Here is a 24,875-nt window from a genome sequence, read left to right as displayed (position 1 = left end):
TGTTCTGTGGTGCTTTGTGAGCTGTGAGTGAGGGACTGTTACCCTGCACCTTTCAGGAATGACTTGTGAACGTGTGGCCAACAGGAGCACTGGCCAAACACAGACACTGCTGAAGGTCAATTAAGGCAGGAGATCTTAATCTCAAGGTACACGTGGCCCTAGAAGTCCTGTAAAGAGGCTCCATGGAGTCCATAAGCCCCTGGAAATTGCACCCACACTGTGGGAAGTTCTACAGAGATAAGGGCCATAGCTTTCACTAGATGCTATGACCCTCACAATGCTAAGAAGCTCCAATCTGGGGTGAAATATGGTGAGTGTTAAACTAGAACCTGCTTAAGTGTGTTTCAGCGGGGGTACTGCCATGCTGTCATGGCAGGAGGTTGAACCTGGGAAAAGAAGATCAGCATGGAAACTGTTTGGAGTTTATCCATCACTCTGGGGGGAGATGAGTGGATCCAGGGGCTGAGGCCAAATCTGGGCACAGATGCATTTCCCCGAGGAGGAAGGGCATTTGAAACAATGAGGCTGTACCATTTGTGGATGCGGCAGGCATTCCACATGTCTGACCTCAGTCAGTCCTCACAGCAACTCCAAAGGGCAAGTATCATGGCTCCAGAGGAACTGAGGCTCAGAGAAGTTAGAAATCTGCTCAGAGCCACCCATGTAGCAAACGGATCTTGCTAGAATAGCAACCCAGCCCTGTCGCACCCCTCGGCCTGCTCTCATTGTACTCTGCCAGCCATTTGGAGGGCTTATGCCTCCCTTTTGGTGGTCAGTGGGCGGGTCTTCTGGGAGGGAGGTCTCTGGGCAATGCCAGGGACTGGGCTCTAGTCTATCTCATTACACTCAATAAGTGATTTTTCTGAGTCATAAATTGGTTTCACTTAAGAATAGGTTGAAAGAATTAGTTCTTATATCCTAGCACTTCTGAGTGCCTCAGGGAATTGAGTTCTGGGGTCAGCTGATCACTCTAGGTACCTTTTAGCTAAAACGTACATAACAGAGAAATGAGTCAGTAATTGTATTGAGAGCAGTTCACATAAGACACCAAGAAGAGCAAATTCACACTAAATTTCAAATCATCACTAACTAGACATCCTGGGCCTTATAAGGCAATAGAAAAAGCTCCAAAACAAAGTGATTTTGGGGGGTGGGACTTGGAAGTGGGCAGGAATGGCAGGAGGGGGACAGCCTGGGTGAACTGTGCTTTCTGAATCGTTACTTTTACATCTCTAGAACATTATTGTTAACAAGTACTTACTAATTACCTACAGGACATGGAATACTTTAAACCATTTGTTCACCCACCTGTCCACTGGGCATTGAGAAGTCTGATTGGAATGATGATGAAGTTGAGAGTGGACATTTAACCTGCATTTACTACATTCTGGGTACTGTTTGGAGGACTATTCTCGTTCAGCATTCACAACAACACTTGGAAGAAGGTACTGTTATTATCCCCATTTCACAGATGAGGAAACTAAGGCACAGAGATATGAAGTCATGCACCTAAAATGCCCAAGCAGGCAGCGACGGGAGCTGTGGGCAGGTGTCAGACTTGGTATCTGGGTGACAGAAAGTCACTAAAGGGCTTTGATAAGGACAAAGCAACCACAGTTTCATTTTTAAAACTTTCTGAAGATTATTAATTGTTACGCCTTTCCTACCTCTGATGAAAGTGTTGTGGATTCAAAGGCTGACTGAGATAGACTGACCACAGCTACAATTAGGCATCCCTCATTAGAAGGGGTAGGGGGAGCAGAAGTGTTCAGGCACCAGAAATTAGCAGATGACATTTCTGCATCATGAAGGCGGTTCCATGCTTTGCTAAAGCAAAAAGGTTTTTCCTGGCTTTCATCATCTGAAATTTGGTTAAACTTTTTAAAGTTTTATTTTAATTTTTGAATCTACACTCATGAACGAAATAGTTTTGTATCTAATTCTGAGGGTGGAGGTTGCTAAGAGACTATTCATAGAAGTATGCAATTTCAGAGCTGGAAGGTGCCTGGGATATTAGGTCCAATGCCCTCATTTTAGTGATGAGGACACATGTGCATGACTTGTTTAAGGCCAGACAGCAAGAATATGATATACGTTAGGGATAACCTAGGTCTTTTACATAGAACCAACAGCTAAATAATAAGAGAGAAGGGAACTTACTCTTTTCTAACATTGAGATTTGTTGTCAATCCCAAATCCATCAGTTAGAAGTGATAGAAAAATTAAGTGATTAAGAAAAAATAGAGAATATAGCATTTGCTCATATAAATGAAAAGTGCAGGACACTGGCTTTAGACATGGGGCTCAAATGATATAATCAGGACTCAATTTATCTTTCATTCAGCTTTCCTCTTTCCACGTTTATTTCATTTTTAAGCAGGTTCTATTTTGTAAGCCACCAAAATGGCCCCCACAGCTTGAAAATGGCTTATATGTTTATAGGCTTAGCAGATAAAGAACAACTTCCCCCACTTTCTACCACCAACAGTTCCATTTCATTTGCTCAGCTTGACTGGGTTGGGGTCACTTGCCCACACTTAAATTATTGTCAGTGGAGGGATGCAGTGCTCTTGTTGGCTAGACCTGAGCTGCACGCCCACCTTTGGGTCTGGGGTTGGGTCAAACCCACTGCTGACCACACTGCCTCAGGGCAAAACACAGTGCTGTTAACAGATCCAGGAGAAATGAATGTCAGGCAGGCAAAACGGCAGATGTGCGCTACACAGTTCCAGGAGAGCCACAGCTGTAAGACATTGTTCATTCTCATTTGGTTTTGCCACGGAAGGCAAGTAGATTTGACTGAGGCCATAAGAAGGGTTAAGACCATCTTTCAATGGAGAGAAAAGGAAAAAGATCTCTCTTTTGTATATCAGGGGATGGAAGGAAGCCCCTAGCAGATGATAGAAGCTACTTCTAAGGGTTTTGGGTTAAAAGTTACTTAGAGAACCTAGAAGTGTGCCCACATCCTGGATGCATGAGCTCACCAGTTGGCTTGTGACCTTGGGCAGCTGACTGTACGTCCCCTCTGTGCCCACTCCCACATGTGCTCCCACCTGCCCTGAGTAATGAGGGCTAAGCTGTTCTGGGCTGACTGTATGGTTCCAGCTACAGAGAAATCTATCTCCACTTGAACCTCCTCTTTCCCTTGAGGGCTGGGGCTCAGGTGAAGTCCTCCTTTTCATCTTTTCCCATAATTCTCTTGTCAAATAATTCCATGTGGGCAAATGTCTTTATTACTTAAGCACAGGCTCCTTCAAGAAGCCCTTACCTCCTTCCACAATCTCTTTCAACTTTTGCCTCATTATCTCAAGGGAGTCCCTTTCTTTCCATTCATCTCTAAACTTATCTCCTCCAGCACAAGGATGCTTTCCTGCTGAAAATAACTGAAAATTCCCTCTAATTCAACAAAGGAACATGCCAGTCTGCAAAACAGGAAGTCCAGACACAGGGCTGATGTGGTGTGGCACAGTGAAGCCCAGGCTTGGTTTCCCCAGAGTCTCCAGCCTGGTGTTCATCTGTTGCTTCTTTGTTCTCAGCAGGCCTCACTTGTGCTGGCAAGAAAACTCCCAGCAGGCACCTGGCACAACATGCTCTGGGTTCAAATTCAGCAAGAGAGCAAGGAAGCCTCTTCTGCCCACAGGCATGGTTCTTTGGTCCAGCGGGACCAATTTAGGTCTCACATTCTTCCCTCAATCAATGACAGTTGTCAGAGGGACACCAGGGGCTGACTGGATTTCTGAACCCAGTACAGGCAAGAGTTATGTTTATCATGTTGATCTACCAATCAGGACCCTCACTGGAGCTAAGGCTGGTCTAGGAGCCTTGGAGCCATGAGGCTTGAGTGGAGGAAGGAAGGAGGATTGTATGCTGGGTAGACATTGTATGGTGCTTAATTGGACTGTGCATGTTTAATGTGTTGTAATCTAATGTTTTTCATAAAAAGACATAGTATTGCTGACATATTATGGTTTAAATAGACCTTTATGGATTTAAAATTTTAATCTAAACATCATGTCTGAAATTGTTTGTATGGAGAAAATGTAAGACCTCATGCCAAGTATCTTATTTATAAATGCATTTATGCCAATTTAAACTATGTTGAAATGAAGCAATGATCAGAGTAATTAAGAATCTGGGGCCCTGGCTGGGTTGCTCAATTGGCTGAAGCATCATCCCTTACACCAAAATGTTGCAAATGGGATCCCAGTCAGGACACATACCTAGGCTGGGTATTTGCTCCCCAGCCGGGGTGTGTACAAAAGGCAACTGATTACTGTTTCTCCCTCATGTTGAGGTCTCTCTCTCTCTTCTCTCTCTCTCCCTCTTCCTCTCTCTCTAAAGTCAGTAAACATGTCTTCGGGTGAGGACTGAAAAAAGAATTTGGGGAACTGTGGTCACTCAGCCCCTTACAGAGCTGTGGGTGTACCCTGTTGGAACACAGCATGCATGTGTGTGTACATACACAGACACCCTGAATGTCTCTCTAGGGACACTCATCACATCCCTTGCATGAGGATTCTCATCTGCTCCTGTCTTTGCTTGGTGTCCCAGAGTCTGGGCATAGACATGTGGTCTGTGACTTTCAGTGTGTATTGATTAGAGTCTGTGTTTGCAACAAGGAACTTGGAGTTTCTTTAGCCCTTTCTTTAGAATGTTCGGATTTGGGGGCAGAAGAGCTTGGGCAGTAAGAAGCCATAGATGATACCATGTCCTATCTTAGCTGGTACTTTCTACCTTCTTCTGGCTGGAGCCCTGAACTCAGGGGTTTATTTCCCTCTAGTCAGTCCTCCAGGAGAGTTATCAGGACTTCGGGACCAACCAGGAGGGGTGGTAGTGGCAAGCATGTGCTCATAAGACCCATTTCAGGTTCTGACTGAAAGGCTTCAGTGTCCTCACACTTGCAGTGGGGACACTGCTCTGATAATATATTTGGCTGTCACATATTGAGGCTTCCTCTGTGCCAGGCTCTGGGCTACTGATGTACCCTACATTACCTCACCTAAGTCCCCCCAAATAGGTATTATCATCTGTGTTTTATTGATAAGAAAACTGAGGCTCCAAGAGGTTAATTGATTCACTCAAGTTCGAACAATCAGCCTGTGGCGGATCCTGGGGTTCAAGCTCTCGTCTGGCTCTAGTGTCTCTGCTCATATCAGCCACTCTCCCTGCAGTGCTGTAGAGAGGAAGAAATGGGAAAGGCATGGGAAGAGCCTTGTGCAGGGCTGGCACTCACTGGGGATTCAGCGAATTGTGCTGGTTGCTGCTGCTGCTGTTATAAAAAGCAAAGGTCCTGGATGATCCCTGAACTGACAGCAGCCATGCAGAATCCTGAGCTGGCCATGGTCTCCCTGAAAATTTGTTTATTGGCCGTGTCGTAGTCTGAAGAAAGAGTTGACTGTGCTTTCTCAATTTCTCAGGCCCTCAGAAGGTAGGCTCGAGTTACTGAACACATACACCTGTTGTCCCAGGCTGGGGGGGGGGGGGGCTGGAGACTCATGCCACCAACCATGTGTCCGCCCTGGGGTGGGGTCAGCAGTGTCTCTGGCAGGCTGAGGCACTGGCTGGCCAAGTGCCTTCCAGCTGGGGGCAGCAGTGGGATCCGATAGCCAGAGGCTGGACAGGGACAGTGAGGGCTGCTCTGGGCCATCAAGCATTCCCTCATACCATCTTGGACCCCGACTACCCACCTCAGACATAGCACAGGCTCTTCCCTGAGGCAGCCCCCCATCAGCTGCAGGAGAAATGCAAGAAATAGCAGCTGTGAAAACAGTGAATGCTGGTAAATGCTGCTTAGGTACCAGGAACTGGGCTTTGTACTCTCTGTTCACTGTCTCATGTGAGCCTCACAATGCACAGAGTGAAGCACCATCATGGGCATCATTTTAGGGATGGAGAAACGGAGTCTAAGTGAAAGGGGTAACTTGCCTGGCTGCACACAGCAGGCACAGTATGACTTACACTAGATACATCAGCATGGAGGTTCATTTTCTTGACTATGATGTTAATGTGCCTCTCACAAAGCAAAGGACGAGGACAAGGGCACTTTATTCCACATCACTTTAGTAAACTTGGGGGAACAATGACAATCTTGGAAAAAGTGCCAACCATGTGCCAACACCTCGCAGGGGTTCTTTTCATCCCTGAGCCTCACGATAGCTCTGCAAACTATAGCTCAGGGAGGTTAGGTGACTCCAGCCAGGTCACACAGCTCTCAGTGCTCTCACTGAACCAACTATGACCACCCAGGAAACATGTGCTCTGGAGAAATTCTCAAAATTCACCAGAACACACGTTTTCTGATATCCTCCAAGTGTGCCTCCCAAGTCATCAGATTTCCCAAAAGCTGCTCTGGCCCCTCTCAGCACTTTATACAGTCCTCTGGAGAAACTCTAGCTTCCGCTCAGCTGAGCCTGTAGCAGGTCTGGAGAGGTGAACCACAGCCTGAATAAAGATGCTGCGTGTGACTTCCAGCCAAGACTGAGGCGTAGACAGACACGCTGTGTCTCCCTCCACAACTAAGAAGGAATACAACTACCTCAAAACTATAAACAACCAGAGGTTCCAGAAAATCAAACTGCATGGAAGTCCAGTAAACAAAGATATAAAGAAGAAATACTCATCCAGACAGGTAGGAGGGATGCAGCCGGGGTGGAAAGGACACAGTGTGGTGGCAGCAACAGTGGTGGCAGCAGTGACAGGCCAGCAGAAAGTGCAGTCACATGTTTTAAAAAGTCAGGAGAAACACCTGGGGAGCATTCCCAGCTCCTCACTGGACCTCGAAGCCCACAGTCCCAGCACCAGGGAAAATCAAGCCTCATTGCTTCTGACTGTGCAGATCAGTACGGGCTGGGAAAACTGCCGGTCTCAGCAGAGTCAGCTTGTTTAAAGGGCCCCCAAGGTCTTAAAACGTACACAGACACACCCACTCTGGGAATGAGGTGAGGGCAGCAGCTAGAGGGGTGCTAGTCCAGTGCAGAAGTGGCAGAGGTGCCTGGAAAAGGGGCGAGTGCTGGGCAGGTGGCATTGTTCTCGCTCGGACCCCTCCCCGACATACAGCACCACAAAGTGGTGAAACAGGTCGCCCTGTACTGACAAATCTCTAAGGCTCCGCCCATTACAATGTAACAGGAGTGACAGCGCTACCTGGGATGTGGAGGCAAACAAACACAGAGCCTGTCAGAATGAGGAGACAGAGAAGTATGGCCCAAAAGGGGAAATGGATCAAGGTTCTAAGCAATGAGGAGATAGCCAAATGAACAAATGAGGAGATAGACAACCTAACAGATGCAGAGTTCAAAACATTGGAGATAAATATGCTCACAGGCTTGACAGATATGTTTGAGTATGGCAAACACATAAGAGAAGATGTGAAGGCTATGCTAAGTGAAACAAAGGAAAATGCACACAAAATCAATGGTGAAGGGAAGGAAACTGGGGTTCATATCAATGATTTGGAACATAAGGAAGAAACAAACAGTTAATCAGTGCAGAATGAGAAAGTAAGAATTGAAAAAAATGAGAAAAACTTCCCAAATTTTGCAAAGAAGATGGACATATAGGTCCGGGAAGCACGGAGGGTCCTGGGTGAGCTAGACCCAGAGGGGATCACACCAGGACACATGATTGAGATGCCAAAGGTGAAAGATAAAGACAGAGTCCTGGGGGCAGCAAGAGAGAGGTGGAGAGTTGCCTACAGGGGGATGCCTATAGGACTCTCAGCTGATTTTTCAGGGGACACTTTGTAGACAGGAAGGAACTGGCAAGCAGTATTCAATGTGATGAAAAGCAACCTACAGCCAAGATTACTCTATCCAGCAAAGCTATCATTTGGAATGGAAGGGCAGATGAAGTGCTTCCCAGACAAGGTGAAGCTAAAGGAGCTCATCATCACCAAGCCATTATTATATGAAATATCAAAGGGACTTATTTAAGAAAAAGAAGATCAAAACTATGAACACTAGAATGACAACAAACTCATAACTATCAACAAGTGAATCTAAAAAATAAAAACAAAATCTAAACAAGCAAACATAATAGGAACAGAATCAGATGTATGGGGATCATTTGGAGGGTTATCTGCTGGGACGGGGAAGGGGGAGAAATGCGGAAATGGTTCAGGGACTAAGAAGCATAATTGGTTGGTATGAAATAGACAAGAGGATGTTAAGAATAATATATGAAATGGTGAAGCCAAAGAACTTATATGTACAACCCATGGGTATGAACTAAGGAGGGTGGGATTGCTGGAGGAAAGGGGGATACTGGGAAGAGGGGAGCAAAGGGGAAAAAATTGTAACAACATAATTAATAAAATATACTTAAAAAAAAAAGATGATGAGTGTCACCCCAGATGATGAAGAGCTAGGAGATGGTACCAGCTCGCTTCCTGCTGAAGGGGTTTCCTCAGTGTCTGCATCAAGAACAAATCCTGACCCCATGATGCCTGCTGGGCTGATTCCAGCTGGGAAAACTTGGGCATAGTAGCTGCAACTGGGGATCAGGAATGGGGGGCTGTGGGAAGTGTGTAATTCAAATGGGTGCCGTTGCAAGTGACAATACCCCATTCAACCTAATTTAAGTTAAAAAAAAAAAAACTCATTGGAAGAACATGGGGGTAATATACAGACCCTCAAGGAGAGTAGAATAATTAGGCCTCAAGAAAGACAGGAATCCAGGCTGCCTGTGACCTGTGGCAAGATGAGGGCCAGTTTCTGTGCATTACCTAGGATAGACCAGCCACAGCTGTGGACTGCCCTCACTTTATGTGGTTCAAGATTCAAATTACCAACCCATAAATGGTTACAATCAAAAAGACAGACAATACCAAGTGTTGGTGAGAATGTGGAGCAACTGGAACTCTCCTATGTTGCTGGTAGAAATATAAAATAGTATATATCGGTACATTGGAAAACAATTTGGCACTTACTCAAAAAGTTAAACATAAATCTATCATATGACTCAGAAATTCCACTCCTGTATTTACCCTGGAGGCCTGGCAGTGAGTTCTCAGTCCTTGCCCTCTTGGCAGTAAGAGAGAAGCACCCCTCACTGATTGCCACTATGCTGCGCATGTCCTGGAGACCAGTGCTCAGGGCCCAGGGCCCTGGGAGGAAGACAATGACATCTTTTGGGAATCTTGGCAGATGTACTGTGGTCAAGAGGACAGAGCTTCTTGTCTGGGCCCAGATGCTAACCTTCTCCATGGGTCCACTGGCCTCTGGCCCCCACTCCAGAAAACAAATCCTCTGGCTCCTGAGCATGGCCATTGCTTGCTGTGATGAGCTGGGGGCTCTCGATATCTTCTTGAGGTTATTAAGGTTGGGAGTGGATTCCACAAAGAACAAGGCAGGAGCAGTCACCTGTGCACCAAGCCTCCCAAGCCTCAGACCATCCTCCTCACCTGGCTGCAGAAGACCCCGCTCATTTGAGTATATATCCTGCTCAGCAAACAATGTGTTGTTCTCCAAACCCTGCCCCAAGTTAAGTAAAACAGTACCCGGAGTCTCTGAGAAGACTCTTGTTGCTTTCTTCATTCCACCATCAACAAATATTTCCTGAGCACTTGCCTGTGCCCAGACCTGTGCTGGGTGTGTAGGACACATAAATAGATCCGTGGCTGCCCCCCAGGGCTTCCAGGCTGTGACAGGAGGCAGACACACAAGCCATCCATGATGTGTCTTGCTGCTTCTGCAGCAATATTTCTCATTGTACCCTCTTCAAGAACTCACTCTTGAGAGTGGTCTCATTTTACTCTTCTTTTGAGTTTCCAGACCCCATCTCCATTTCTTTCAGTGGAACTCCACTGAATTCCGGTACACTGCAATGTAGACACTAAATAATTTTTTTCTTTCTTATCATGTATGACAGTTAGTACTTCCCTGTGATTGTTGATCACAGGTAGAGAAGCAAGCACTCACTGGGTGTGTGCACATGTGTGTGTCTGTGCATTGTCAGGAGTCCTACCACATTGTGGAGAGGAAGACAATGAAATAAAGTACATGACAATGATGTGAAGGGGAACCGTTTAGCAGGTTCTTACAAGGAGGAGTTAGTCCAACTCCTGACCAGAAAGCACAAGGCTCTGAAACCCCAAGAAGTTCCAGGGTCAGCTGGTCAGGATGTGCCTGAGCTGTGGGGGGTGGGACGTGGCAGATGGGAGACGAGCACTCTGCTCCAGGTGCCATTGCAAAGTCGAAAGCCACTAATGGAAATAATCACCGGGGCATGATTTTTCATGCCCTGATTCCAATCACAGACCTGTCATCCAAGAAGAATATTGAAGGGGAAATTCCATTTTCTCTTAAACCAAATGTTCCCCACAGAAGCTAAGGGCTTGTGGAAACAACCCCGATTGGAAAGGCTTGAGCATACATTGTTCTGGCTTCTCAAGTGAGAGGTGGCAAAGCTCTTCATTTGTCAAGAGATGAGTTTACTGAGGGAGGGGAGCCTGCCCGCACTTGCTGGTGACCTTCTTTGCTTTCTTGGGCCAGGTATTCGACTCACAGGAGGAAGTTGGGTCCATGTATACAGGCTGACTTGGATCTTGGCAGGTGAGGTCACCGAAGCAGGGCCCTGTGGAGTCCCCTCCTTTCTACTTCTTCAGCTGATCCACGCACAGGAAATTCATTAAAAGACAGAGAAACAAAGTACGTGGCAGGCCTGATGGCCTGAGCACTGGACGCTGAGTAAGTTGGCCTGGTCTGACACATGCACTATTGGCTTCTGCGTTTTAGGTTTTAGTTATTTTCTACTGAATTCCAAGCATGGAATAAGACTTATCTCTCTTCTCTCCCTCACCCATCACTCAGACAGTTCCCAATAACATTCCAATTTAGTTATATCACACGTTGAATTAAATCGGTAGTCTATGTGCAGTTGCTCTTGGTGTAGGATGGGGAGGGGTGTGGGGATCTCACTGTCTCTTACCCTGGTCTTCAGCCCATTCTCTTGTTCAGCCCTCACCCACACAACCCATAGCCTTCAGCGTGGTCTTTCTTCTAAAAGTTCCAGATCTCGCAGTAGGAACCAGCTCCCTCGCTGGCTTCCCTCCCTTCAGACAAGCATCCTCCACTTTTGGCTGGTCTGCCAACACAGTTGTCCCTTGTCCATCGGCTTTCTGTATTACATTTTCCACTCTGTCTTGTCTGCTGTCCTCTGCCTCTGGTTCTTTCTGTCTTTATGTGTTGCTTCTGCTTTTACCTATCTTTTTTTTTGGTCATTTTGTTGGGAGTTTGGGGAAGATGTGTGTGTTCAATCCACCAGGCCAACTGGAAGCTAAAGCAATGCATTTGTGTTCAGCATACAGTGCTCAAAATGTTTTTTTTTTTCTTTTCTAAATTTTTTTTTCTTGAATGATTAAGTGAAATCCTATGGATATTAGATTGTCATGTGTAAAGATTGATATATGATCAATGCTGATCTAGAGCATAATATAATATTTTAAAAATTATTGATACATCCATCAACGTTTATTAAAAAATATGACTTGAACACTATGTGCTCAACCCTACTTCAGGTGTTTGGCATAAAGGGAATGAAACAGACAAGATCTATCCTCACAGAGACCCATCCATGTTGGGAGCAGAGGTCAGATGGTGAACAATTACCATACTAAATAGGTAAATTATAGAATGTACTAAGAGCTGATGAGACCTATGAAAAAATGTAAAGTAAAGCTGGGTAAGGAGATCCAGAGTGCCAGCGTGGGGGCAGTTTTCCTTACTCAACAGAGTAGAAAGACAGGGCTTTGGAGGAGGTGGCATTTGAGCAGAGACCTCTAGGAAGAGAGGGTGAAGCCATGAGCTGTCTGGGGAAGAGTATTCTCTACAGAGGGAAGCACTGACACAGATCCCAGGGCGGGAGCCTATCTTAGAAGTGTGTTTCAGTTGAATGCAGAGATAACTATGACTAAAAGTGTTCTAAGCCCAAGCCTGCCCATGGGGAGATGCTTTTACATGGCCTCTTTCCTCTGGAGCCAGGACTAGCTTATGCCTGCTATTTGTAGGAGTCTGCTCCCAGTGCACCTCACCAACGAGCCAATCTGCTGTCATGGCCCCTGTGTGCTTTATTTGGACTGGCTAGGCAAGCTGAGACTTGTTCATGGGCTGGAATCTTCTGCAAATAGTAGATCCCAGAATGGAAGGGCCATGGCTTGCTGAAGGGGTGGGGTCTGGCAGGAGTTTCTAAGTTCTCCTAGAAGGAGACAGTTCAGGGTCCATCAGAGCCACAGAAGCAGAGCAGAAGCAGCTGGTTCTCCTTTAACATCCTAGGTCTTCTACCCAGCGTCCAAGAATCAGGGGTCCCACACAATGTCCCTAGAATCTGCCTTACTTTCAGAGCCCTTTATATTTAGTATTTTAGCAAGCATACCTGCAGCCCTGGACCAGCAAACAAAAATAACCTGCCAGAGGCCGGGGCTTCCCCATCCCTTCTGGGTCCACTGTGAGGTCTAAATGTGTATGACCTCAGTGCACCCAGGTTTTATTTACAGAGTTGCTCCACTTTTTTTTCACCTTGGTGAGTGCCTGATCAGGTTCCAACTTTTTCCCTGGGACCTGAGTCCCAGAGTAGGTGGTGACTCCTCACCTGTACCTGGGCCTGACCTGTACCTGACCTGTTCCAATGGGTGCTCACACAAACCACACGTGGGTGGTCGTCACATCCCTAGAGGGTATAAATTAATGATGCTCATTGAGATGAACTGGAGTTGATGGCTGCTCAACCTGCCTCTCACCATGGGCTGGAGCACAGCTGAGGATTCTCTGTGATGCTGCTGGTGAGCTCTTGTCCTCCTGGCCCATGGAAAGGGCTGTCCTCAAGAGGGCTGTTAGGGTCTGTCTGTTCTACAAACTTTTCTTGGGTTCAAGGTTTTGTACTGTGTGGAATAAGATTTCCTTCCCCCTAGGGCCATGCCAAAATGTGAGCATGTATCTAAGGAGGGAGGGACAACCACTGATTCAAGGATAGCAGACAAGCAGCACCTACAATACCTTTGTCCCCAGAGGGCTCAGGATAGACATCCTGAATTGATCCTGGCACTCTTATTTGCTGAGCTAAGCTCTAGCCACAGCCATTCTCACATGACCTCTCTCAGTAGCCCTACTGATCAACGAGGGCTGGCAGCAGAAATGATATCTATTTGCCATCCTTGCATTAATCTTTTTATCATAGATTAATTTGTCCAATTGGTCAGAGATTTCTAACAACAATAAAGATTTGCCTGGCAGAGCTCAGTGTCCCCAGGGAATAGGCCACAAAAACAGGGCTTTCATGATCTTCATGGGTCATTGAGAGAATGATGAAGAAACTTGGAAATTTAGAAGCCTGGTTGAATGATTGGTCATGGAGAACTCCGCCAGTCAGGCCCTCTGGGCTTGGCATGTTCCTCAGATTTTTCTGTTCTGCAGATTCTAGCTGGATGAAAATTTTATGCCTTTTAACCCATCACAGCACGAACACAGTTCTGGCATATATCTCCCATTCGCACCTCTTATTCCCAAACTATCATATTTTATATTAAATATTTGTATCTCTTGAAATTTCAGGGCATTGCTCTGAGATGGTGGCAGTGGTGGGGACACATGTCCTCCTGCCCTCTTCTGTTCCCAAATGCTAAGGTTTAAGAGTGTTGGACCTTGACCAGGCAGGGTAATCCAGGGTAGGCCGGCAGACAGCTGTGCATTTGTGTGTGTGTGCATGTGTGTCCATGTGTCTTGGGAGTCAGCAGACCAGAGGCTTTCAGCCATGTCAGCATGTGTCTGAAAGATCAGTACGAGGAGGGGGGCAGACTAATTTCATGAGGGATTGAGGAGCCTCCTGGGAAGAGGGTCAGGCAAGAGGTAGACTGAGGGAAAAAACCTCCGTCTTGTTTTTAAAGTATATTTTATTGATTATACTGTTACAGTTGTCCCAATTTTTCCTCCTTTGCCCCACCCTGGTCCCCCTTTCCGTCTAACGATCCCCGCTTATTTCATGTCCATGGGTTGTGTGTTTAAGTTCTTTGGCTTCTCCCTTTCCTATATTATTCTTAACATCCCCCTATTTTGTTCCTACCAATTACGCTTCTTAATCTCTGCACCATTTCCCCCACTCTCCCCCCTTCCCCCTCACAGATGATAACCCTCTCAATGATCTTCATACCTATGATCCTGTTCCTGTTCTGGTTGTTTGCTTAGTTTTTTTGTGTTTTAGATTTAGTTGTTGATAGTTATGAGTTTGTTGTCATTTTATTGTTCATAGCTTTGATATTTTTCTTTTTCTTAAGTAAGTCTCTTTAACATTTCATATATTAAGGGCTTGGTAATGATGAATTCTTTTAGCTTTAACTTGTCTGGGAAACACTTTATCTGCCATTCCATTCTAAATGATAGCTTTGCTGAATAAAGTAATATAGGTTGTATGTCCTTGCCCTTCATCAGTTTGTATACTTCTTGCCAGTCCCTTCTTGCCTGCAAAGTTTCTTTTGAGAAATCAGCTTATAGTCTTACGGGAACTCCTTTGTAACTCTTTGCTTTTCTCCTGATGCTTTTAAGATTTTCTCTTTACCTTTAACCTTTGGCATTTTAATTATGATGTGTCTTGATGTGGTCCTCTTTGGGTCCAACTTGTTTGAGACTCTCTGTGCTTCCTGGACTTGCATGTCTATTTCCTTTGCCAAGTTACAGAAGTTTTCTTTTATTATTTTTTTCAAATAAGTTGTCAAGTTCTTGCTTTTCCTCTGCTCCTTCTGGGGTCTGATTATAATTATGATTCAGATGTTGGTATGTTTAAATTTGTCCCACAGATTCCTAAGCCTTTCCTCATTTTTTTCCATTCTTGTTTCTTTTTTCTGTTCTGGTTTAATGTTCTTCCTTTTGTTCCAAATCATTGATTTGAATCTGGCTTCCTTCCATTCACTGTATATTTTTCTTTATTTCACTATGTGTAAACTTCATTTATTTCTTTATTCTTTTTCTGTACTCAGTGAGTTCTCCGAGCAACCTTATCACCAGTGTTTTGAACTCTACATCTGATAGGTTGGCTATCTCCATTTTGTTTAGTTCTTTTTTCTGGGGTTTTCTTCTGCTCTTTCATTTGGGCCATATTTCTTAAACTCCTCAATTTGGTAACCTCCTTGTGTTTGTTTCTGTATATTAGGTAGAGTTGCTTTTACTCCCTGTCTTAGTAGTGTGGTCTATGTAGCAAAAGTACTTATAAATTGTGTGGCGTGGAAACTTAGGTAATTGCCAGGGTGGCGCAACCCACTTCACTGCCTTGTGGCTCTGTGTGGAGTGGGGGGCTTGGAGAGGGGAAAATGATGCTGCCTGGCTTCTGGTCATCTGTCTGGCACTTGCCCCATTCCCAGTCACTTCACCCACTTTCTGTATGTGATTGGTGCCCTTCCAGCTGCTGCCCTGGTATTTGCGTACATTCTAGACTACATGGGCCCTTTAAGTGATGAAAATCCTGCAATTTCTTTGGCTGTCTCAGCCTGCACTGGTTTTTACAGCCAGAGGTAATGGGAGTTTATCTTCCCAGTGCTGGAACCCTGGGATGTGTGGTCTGGCCTATGACTGGGATTGCTCACTCCTAAGTATGCCTCCTAATTTTTATCTACCACATGTGAACGTGGAACCTTCCGTTTGGCCACCACTGCTGCTGTCACTTCTACATGCCACCCCACCTCTCCACCCCATCTCTGTGACTGCCCCTCATACCTACCTGGATGAATGTGTCTTCTTTAAATCCTTGGTTGTTGGACTTCCATATAGCTTGATTTTCTGGCTCTTATTTGTTTTTGAGATCTGGCTGTAATTCTTCCTATGGTTGTGCAGGAAGGAAAGCATGTCTGCCTACACCTCCATCTTGACTGGATGTCAAAATCTCTGTCTTTAGAGGGACTGCCACTTGGATTTATCCCCAGCTCAATGTTCCACGGACACATATAAGACCCAGAATAGAAATGAAAGGAGATTTTTCAGTAGAGTCCTCGAAAGACTTTGGGTGCAGGAGCAACCTTTCTTTGGGCACCAGGTGAGCCTCCCATTGAATGGGAGGTGGGGCAAGGGGAACGTTCTCGCTCTTCAGGCACAGAGCACAGTGTAGCCTCAGCCTTTGGGACCCAGAAGCTACAGCCTCATTTTGGTGGCCTTAGGAGTCCAGAGCTTTCTTGATGTGGTGGAGGAGGTGGTACATGGTGAGGGTGGCTGCACCATGGGCACTGGGGTGTTCTGGGCCCCCCACTTAACGTGGCAAGGGGTTGGAGATCAGCATTAAGCAATGTCACAGTTCTTTATCTGGGATTTCCTCATTTAATGGTCAGTCATCCAGTGATGAATTGTACTCTTTTCAGCTCCAGGTGTTTACTCTTCTCCTGATTTATAGATAGAATTGGAGTGATTCTGGGACTGCCTGTTCTGTATAGGATGAACCTTTCTGTATGTTTGCACATTCAGGGATGGGGTAATGCCAGAAGGGCTATGCAGCCAGGCTAAGGAAATGGCTTTTTCTCTCTGGAGCAGGGTGGGAAACAGAACCCCAGAAGGACTTGGCTACTTAAGGGGGTCCTGGTACTATATGCTACAGGGAGCTTTATAGGGAGGGGTAGATGAAAGCTTACAATCGATGTTCTGCAAATTTCCTCTTTACAAAAATGCCTCTTGACCCTCTGATTATACTAGAGCCCTTTGTTCAAGATTTCTCTTCCCGTGACTAAATAAAATCCCAGCAATTTATCATCATCCTTATATTTAATTAAATTGCTGTCCCCTATTTAATACCTTCAATTAAGCTCCTAAATCCAGATCTTATTTATAGATTTAAATTTTACATTGTAGTTTCTTGCAAAGGCTTTGTCATGAGAGCTTTCTTTTTTATTACTATTAATCCCCTATAATAAATAACATCAACTTCAATAATGCTACACTAGATGCTTTTCCCTGATTCCTGTCTTCTTCCACATTTATTATGGACTCCATTTATGTTGCTTTAAATCAGTTTCACTCTGGCTGGTAATACTCTCATTTACTGACTGATCAATTTGAATTTGTCTTATAAGGCTCCCTTAATTACTCTGTCCAATTCTCTTGCAGTGTCTGGAACTAGTGACTAGTACATCCCTTAGAATTCCTCTACCCTCTGTTGGCTGTATATTTTCATGGGAATGGTGTCTTCAAATTAGGGTTGGTGAGCCCTCAGATGCTCATAATGTCAGGTGTTTTCAGCCTTTTTCTCAGCAAGGAGCAAGTGGCCAAGTCGCTTGGTGGCTGAGCACTTCTGGACACTGTATTTCTCTAGATCTAGCCCCTTCTTTGATGGGTCCCCTAAAAACCTTCCAGATTAGGGGATAAAACCTTTGTGGGAAAGTGTTGATCTCTGAGCAGAGACACTTGGGGACTCACGTGGTTTCTTTTATGCATAGCTGAGATTTCCAGGGTAGGTCCAGTCTTCCATACATGGAGACCTTGTCCTTGATACAGCATGGACACAAACATGAACCTCCCCTCTGATAGGCCAGAGGTTCAGAGGACATCTGAGCTTTAGTCAATTTCCTTTTTTTCCCCTTAAACTGAAATCCCCTCCTGGCACTGTCTTCGGAGTCATTGCAATAGCTTTCCAACCTCCACTGCCCCCATCATTTGAAGAGGCAGTTATTCTGTGGTCACTTAACACCATTTTGGCTAGTTGGTTACTTACAGGGAGAACATGAGGCTGGGTACCTAAATCTTCCTGGCAACACTCAGAAGAGGGGTGCACACGAGAATTTGGGATGTGGGTTAGGTGGGTACCATGTTCCAAAGGTACTTTAACAGACTGTAGGGCTGCCTAGGCTGCCAAATCTGTGTTTCCTACCGTGGCCACAAAAATTTGGAAACATGATGAGATTTAGACTAGTGCTGGACTATTGTCTGGAGCAAAACAGGAGTTCATCCAATATGAGCCCTCTTCCAGGATATGAGAATAGGATAGTGAAAGGCAAATCATTTGGTAGCTGAGTAGGAAGATTCTGACCTGTGGCCAATGGCCAGCCATGTGAGTAATGGTAGAGCGCTGAGTGAGGCTGTTGAACTCTGGCTGCTCACATCCCAGAGCCATCTGACTGTGGAAACTCAGTTGGTTTCCAGCTCTTTGAGGACTGCTGGATGGTAGTAATTTCTGTCCCAGATGCCCCCAAACACTGCCATATCTTTCCAATGTCAGCCCCACTCTGTATACACACACACTCCCCACCCTCTCTTTTTCAATTAGCTCAAATTATCTTACTTTCTTACAAAATAAAACATCTCACCTTGAATAATAGGTGATTTGATAAAGAGTAAAAAGATGATAATGCTCTACTGAATCCTCATTCTAACATGTCTTTCGACAGAGTGTCTTTAACTAAGGCAAAGACCTAAGGCCAAGGCCAGTGACAGAGAGTGATAGAGTCGATTTAAGAGAGAAGACAAAAGGAAATAAGTGTGTTCACCACATGGCCTAAAAAATTCTATGCAATATGAATTGGGAACAGAAGGAAGTGCCTGAGAGCAAGGCTGAAGATAACAGAGAATCACTTTCCTTAGAAGAGAGGTGATCACCTAAGATTTGACTCCCATCTTTTACTCCCTACTGGGCAGGCATGATGGTGGTCATTCAGTCTTTGCTTGGGTATCTCCACAGTTGGAGAGTCCTCTCCCTTCTTTCCTTCCAAAGGACACTTTTTAAAATTTGCAGACAGTTTGTGGAAATCTGTTGTTTTCCTGACAAACTTCTGTTCTCCCTTCTTCTGAAAAGAGCTGCCAGGCTATTCCCTTCCATCTCAAACTTGTGGTTTGGGCAAGGCTGACCCCACCTGTCAGCTTCAGTGTTGGCACGTGATCCAAGCCTGGAAAATCATCATGTTTCACACTATGGCCATAAAATTGGTTCGGGAATGGGCATGTGACCTAAGCTGTCCAATGAAAGTTAGCCCTGGGAGTTTTAATGGGACTCTTGGGAAAGAGATGCATTTGTTCTCCTGGTTGTTAAACAAATAGGATCTAAGCTTGGTGCTACTAGTGACCAACTTGCCACAACTGAAAGAATATACCTGAAGATGAAGCTAACATAGAGACAAACAGTGTGGAGAGGGGGAGTGCCTGAAACCTACCTCTGGACTTTTATGTTATGTGAAAGATAAACTCCACATTTGGCTTATGCCAATTTGTGATGGGTTTCTGAGTTCTGAATGATACAAGAAGTTCTTAATTAGAACTTTATTGCTTTTTCATTTATTGGAGTGACATTTCTACAACCTTCCTTTCTTAATCCTTGTTCTGCTGTCTGGGTCACATAGAAAATATTCGTTTCGTCCTTCATAGAATAGCGCTTATTTAAAGACATTATAGCTTGTCTGAATCTTACTTCTGGGCTATAAAACTCACCAATCATTTTATCTATTCTCCTTGTGACAAGGTTTCTGATCCCCTCACCATGCAGGTTACCTTCTTCTAGATAAACTACGGCTTTCCAAAGTTCTTCTTAAATGTGGCTCTCACATCTGGACCTGTAATTCCAGAAGTGGTCTAATGAGACTGAAGTTCACAAAGCTATCCTTTTCTTACTGGGATGGACCTTCTACTTTTATTAATTCAGTATCAGATTCCATTCAGAGTTTCAGTGGCTGAGGTGACCTCTTGATATAGCATGGTTATGGTTGATGGCTTTATAACACTTTTGACTAATTTTTACAATAGTTGATAAAAAGCCAGGCCTAATCCATTCTCCACTTAACTACTAGTTATGAATTCTGCTGTCCCACAAACATGAATCACAGCTGCTCCCATTTAGTAGCTGTCTAACCCTGAGAAAGCTGTTTAAGGACCTTAGGGCATATTGCTCTTCTAAGTTTGGTACAGGCAGCTTATTAGAAATGCCAAATCTTAAGCTTCATCCCAGACCTACAAATCAGAATCTACAATTTAATAAATCCCCAAGTGAACTGCATGCACATTAAAATATAGGAAGCACTTTTCTAGGGTATAGCTTTTTTTTCCACCTGTGTGGTAAATGTTTTTTCAAAATTGCTTTATAAAGATATGTTACATATTACATATTTCACCCTTTTAAGTATATACAATTCAATGTTTTTTTAGTATAGTCATGAAGTTGAACACCCCTTACCACATCTAATTTCAGACAGTTTTTATCTCCCTTAATAAAAAAATCCCATACCTATTAACAGTCCATTTCCATTCCCCTTCTACCCCTAACTGCTGTCCCAAAGCAATTGCTAATCTACTTTCTCTCCATGTATTTGCCCATTCTTAACATTTCATATAGATGAAATTATACAATATATGGTTTTTTGTGTCTGGCTTCTTTCACTTAGCATGTTTTCAAGGTTTGTCATGTTTTAGCATGCATCAGTACTTCATTCCTTTCTATTGCCAAATAACATTCCATTGTATGGATGTGCCACATTTACTTTATCCATTCATCAGTTGACCAACATTTGGGTTGTTCCCAATATTTAGCCATTATAAATAATATTGCTATAAACATTTGTATATAAATCATTGTGAGGATGTATGTTTTGTTTCCCTTGGGTATACACTTAGAAGTGGAATTACTGTGTTCTGTGGTAACTAACTCTACATTTACATTTTGAGGAACTGCCAAACTGTTTTCCAAAATGCCTGCATCATTTTATATTTACACCAGCAGTGTATGAGGGATCCAACTTCTTCAATTTCTCAGAAACACAAGTTATCGCTCTTTTAAAATGATAACTTCTTAGTGGATGTGAAGTGGTATTTTATTATAGTTTTGATTTGCATTTCTCTAATGACTAATGATATTGAGCATTTTTTCATGTACCTGTTGGCCATTATACTATATCTTCTGTAAAGAAATGTTTATTCAAATCCTTTGTCTGTGTTTAAATTGGGTTGTCTTTTTACTATGGAGTTCTAAGAATTCTTTATTTATTATAAACACAAGTACCAAATCATACATATGAAATAAAAGTATTTTCTCTCATCTGTGGGCTCTCTTTTTATTTTTCTGAACAATGTTTTTCCAAACAATCAAAAAAATTTTTTGCTGAATTTATTATATTTTTTTGTTGCTCATTCTTTTGGTTTCATATCTAAGAATCCATTGCCAAATATTAGGTTGTGAAGGTTTGCTCTTACAACTTATTTTAAGAATTAGATTGATTTAACTCATACAGGTAAGTCTGTGATGCATTTTGAATTAATTTGGCTGTGGAGAAATGCAACTTCATTCTTCTGCATGTGGATATTCAGTTTTCTCAGCGCCATTTGTTGAAAAAACTATTCTTTCCCCATGGAATGGGCCCAGTATTCTTGTTAAAAATCAATTGGTTATAAATATAAGAGTTTATCTGAGGACTCTAAATATCATTGTATTGATACATATGTCTGTCTTATGCTGGTACCACACAATATTGACTACTATAGTATTGTAGTAAGTATTGAAATTGAGGGGATTAATAAAAAGTACTAATTTGATATTCTTACTTAGTATAGGGCTCTTCTAGATCTCTTAAATTACTACATGAATTTTAAGATCAGCTCTTCAACTTCTGCAAAAATAAGCAGCTGGGATTTTGATAGGAATTGTATTGAGTCTGTAGATTAATTTGGAGAATATTACTGTCTTAACAATGTTAAGTCTTCCAAGCAATTAAAAATGATATATCTTTCCATTTATTTAAATCTTTCTTAATTTCTCTCAATTCAAGTCTTACATTTCTTTGGTTAAATTTATGCCTCAGTATTTATTCTTTTTGATGTTATTGTAAATAGAATTTTCTTAATTTTGACTTTAAGTAGTTCAATTTTGAGTTGCTAGTATATAAACATAGTTATTTTTGTATATTGGTATTTTCTCCTCGACACATTGCTGAATTTGCTTATTAGTTCTAGTAGTACTTTAGTGGATTCTTTAGCATTTCTTTAAACAAGATCATGTCATCTGAAAATAGAATTTTACTTCTTTCTTTCTAATCCTGATGCTTTTTATTTCTTTCTTTTACCTAATTGTCTTGACTGGAACTTTCAGTATATGTTAAATAGAAGTTTGGTGTGTGTGTGTGTTTAATATGGAAGGGTATTGGTTTTTGTCAAATACTTTTCCTGAAATAATCTTATTGTTTCTGTCTTTTAGTCCATTAATGTGTGTATTTGTGTATTACATTAATTGATTTTTGAAGGTTAAACCAACTTTACATTCTTGGGACAAACTCTATTTGTTCATGGCATGTAATTATTTTTATATGTTGCTGGGCTTTGTTTGCTAGTATTTTGTTGAGGGTTTTTACATCTATAGTCTTAAAAGATATTGTCTTGTAGGCTTTTTTTTTCTTGTGATATCTTTGTCAGATGTCGACTTTCTAAAATGGGTTGAAGACTATCTCTTCCTTTTCTATTTTTCCTAAAAGTTTTTCAAGAATTGGTATTAATTTTGTGAATGTTTGGTCGAATTTACCAGTGATTCCTTCTGGGCCTGGACTGGTAGTCTTTATGGAAAGTTTTAAACATATTAATTTGAGTTTTTTACTTGTTATAGGCTTATTCAGGTTTCCTATTTCTTCTGGAACAGTCTTAGTAATTTATGTCTTTCTAGGAATGTGTCCATTTCACCTAAGCTATCTAATTTGTTGATTACAGTTGTTTATAGTATTCCTTTACAATCCTTTTTATTCATGCAAGGTCAGTAGTGATGTCCTCTGATCCCTTATTTTAATGACTTAAGTTTTCTCTCCTTTTATCTTGATCGGCCTAGCTAAAGGTTTGTCAATACTGCTGGTCTTTTTAAAGAATCAGCTTTGGTTTTATTGATTTTTCTCTATTTTTCTACCCTCTGTTTTATTACTTACCATACTATTTTTTTATTTCTTTCCTTCTGCTTGAGTTAGATGTAGTTTTTTCTTCTTTTTCTAGGTTATAGTTTTTTAACCTGAAAAACGAGCATATTTGCTTCAAAATACTGTTTTAGGATTAAATAAAATGTGTGCCTAGCATCCAATAGATGTTCAATAAATGTTAGTTTCCTTTTTAATTTATTCGTCCTTGTTGTTTTGGGCCCATAAATCCAGCCTGTTGATACCAATTTGAATTTTGATATTGTCATCAAAGGGTATTAGTCACGCTACTCAGCTGTGTAACATTTGCAAACTTGATAAAACATGATTCCAATACCTGCATCCAAGATGTAGACGAAAACAGTGGAGCAGGGCAGAAGCTGATGGTATGCCACTGCAAACCTCTTCCAGATGGACATCAATCCTTTCGTCAATGTTCTTTGGGCACAGTGGTTCAGCCATAAATCTAGCCAGCTGTCCACATTTGCCCCTGCCAAATGCCCTGCTAAATCTCTGTTGTCTGTGGCACTCCCCAATTCTCTCATCTCTACAGTGGGCTGCTGGCCTCACCCATCTGTCATCTGTGCTTTCTCCTAGGTATAGTAGATTGAATTATTGGTCCCAATTTCCCAACCCCCCCTTCCTGAATTCACACCTTTGCCATAGTCTTATGAATGGAGTAGAGTTTATATCCTTTACTTTGATTTTGACTGTATGATTTGCTTTAGTCAGTGGCATGTAAATGAAAGCTTAAATCGATCACCTGGTGCAAGGGGCATGAGAAATGTGTGGAATAAATCTAGACCCACAATCCTACAGCATGAAGCAGAGCCTCTGTAGCTAACCCAGAGACCCCTGAGAATAAATGATAGTTGTTTCAAGCCAAAGGGTGTTGGGATGAATGGTTACACAACACTGGAGCAATACCTGACCAATACACTAGGCAAGACCCATTAGAAGGCTGCACATATGGTTTTTAACCATGTGTGAGAAGGGATGGTAGAGCCACCTTAAAGCTGAGACTCTGCTCTGAACTAGTGAAAAGAACTTTGGGCCCAGGATAGTTTAGGAGGAGTCTAATCATGGCCCCGGCAACCTTGGGCAGTTCTCACTTATCATCTGCACAGTAGTCTTCTGCCATTTTTTGCAGGTGAGGCATATATGGTGGGCCATGGCCATATGTAAGAAGAATTTCCTCTACAAGATCCAGATTTTGATAAAACTCTAAAAGATCATTTTCAGGAAGTCACTTCAATAGTTGACAAGCATAACGAGTAGTGGTACTGCAGTAAAGGGTTGTGGCTTGGATCCTGGGGGCTGTGGGTGATGTGAAAGTCAAGCATCTCTACGGGTTATTAATTTCTCTCTCTTCTATTCAGGAACGTGGAGCAATGAGATTGATATTATCCACCTGAGGACGATTCACTTGGGAGCGAGTGAAGCTTCCACATCAGGTCCCTCACTTTTCAGAACCGTTACAAGAATCTTGGGAGGGGTCTTCACAGTGTGTGTATATGGTTCCAGATTTTTGTAAAATTTACAAAGGTGAGGGGTTTGAGATGCATTTGTGCAACCACCGTCCCTGTCTGTTCTCTCTTCCACTCTGTCAAACTTCTCTTTGTGTCAGGTGGCACTGAAGTGGCCAAGGGCTTCTCTGGTTAAGAGGGTCTGAGTTGGGATACATGTAGTTTGGGTACAGTGGGATGTATTTCTGTGGTCTGCATTGTACTCAAGGGTAAGTCTTTGTTGGCCACGCTGGTACAGGAATTATTTCTGAGAATGTTTATTCTGTGAACTCTCTCAGCATCATGACATGAATGTACCTATGGCACTAGCTCCTGAAGTATGTAATGCAGAATAAACAAGGCTTGAAATGTGCCAAAAACCTGTGGTAGAATAATCTTTCAATTATTAGGCATATAAAATTGTAAGCAATGGATACAGTTTTCCCCAATGCCTAACAACAATTCCTTTATGCAATGACAAACAGAAGTTCCTTTATACAAGAATATACTTGATTAGGCAAAACATGCAATTATCATTGTACTAT

General features: G+C 43.0%; 1 long non-coding RNA gene across 1 annotated transcript; it reads left to right on the top strand.

Annotated features, from left to right (window-relative positions):
* Positions 1-207: 207 nt before the first annotated feature.
* Positions 208-24,668, top strand: LOC150005078 (uncharacterized). Its single transcript, XR_016512313.1, has 3 exons — positions 208-310; positions 1,275-1,445; positions 24,205-24,668. It is a non-coding gene; the product is annotated as an uncharacterized LOC150005078 (long non-coding RNA).
* The last annotated feature ends 207 nt before the right edge of the window (positions 24,669-24,875 follow it).

This window comes from Furipterus horrens, unplaced genomic scaffold (genome assembly GCF_987537825.1).
Source record: "Furipterus horrens unplaced genomic scaffold, mFurHor1.1.pri manual_scaffold_7, whole genome shotgun sequence".
NCBI lineage: Eukaryota > Metazoa > Chordata > Mammalia > Chiroptera > Furipteridae > Furipterus > Furipterus horrens.
Note: the sequence above shows the minus strand (reverse complement) of the source record. Positions and strands in the feature narration are given on the sequence as shown.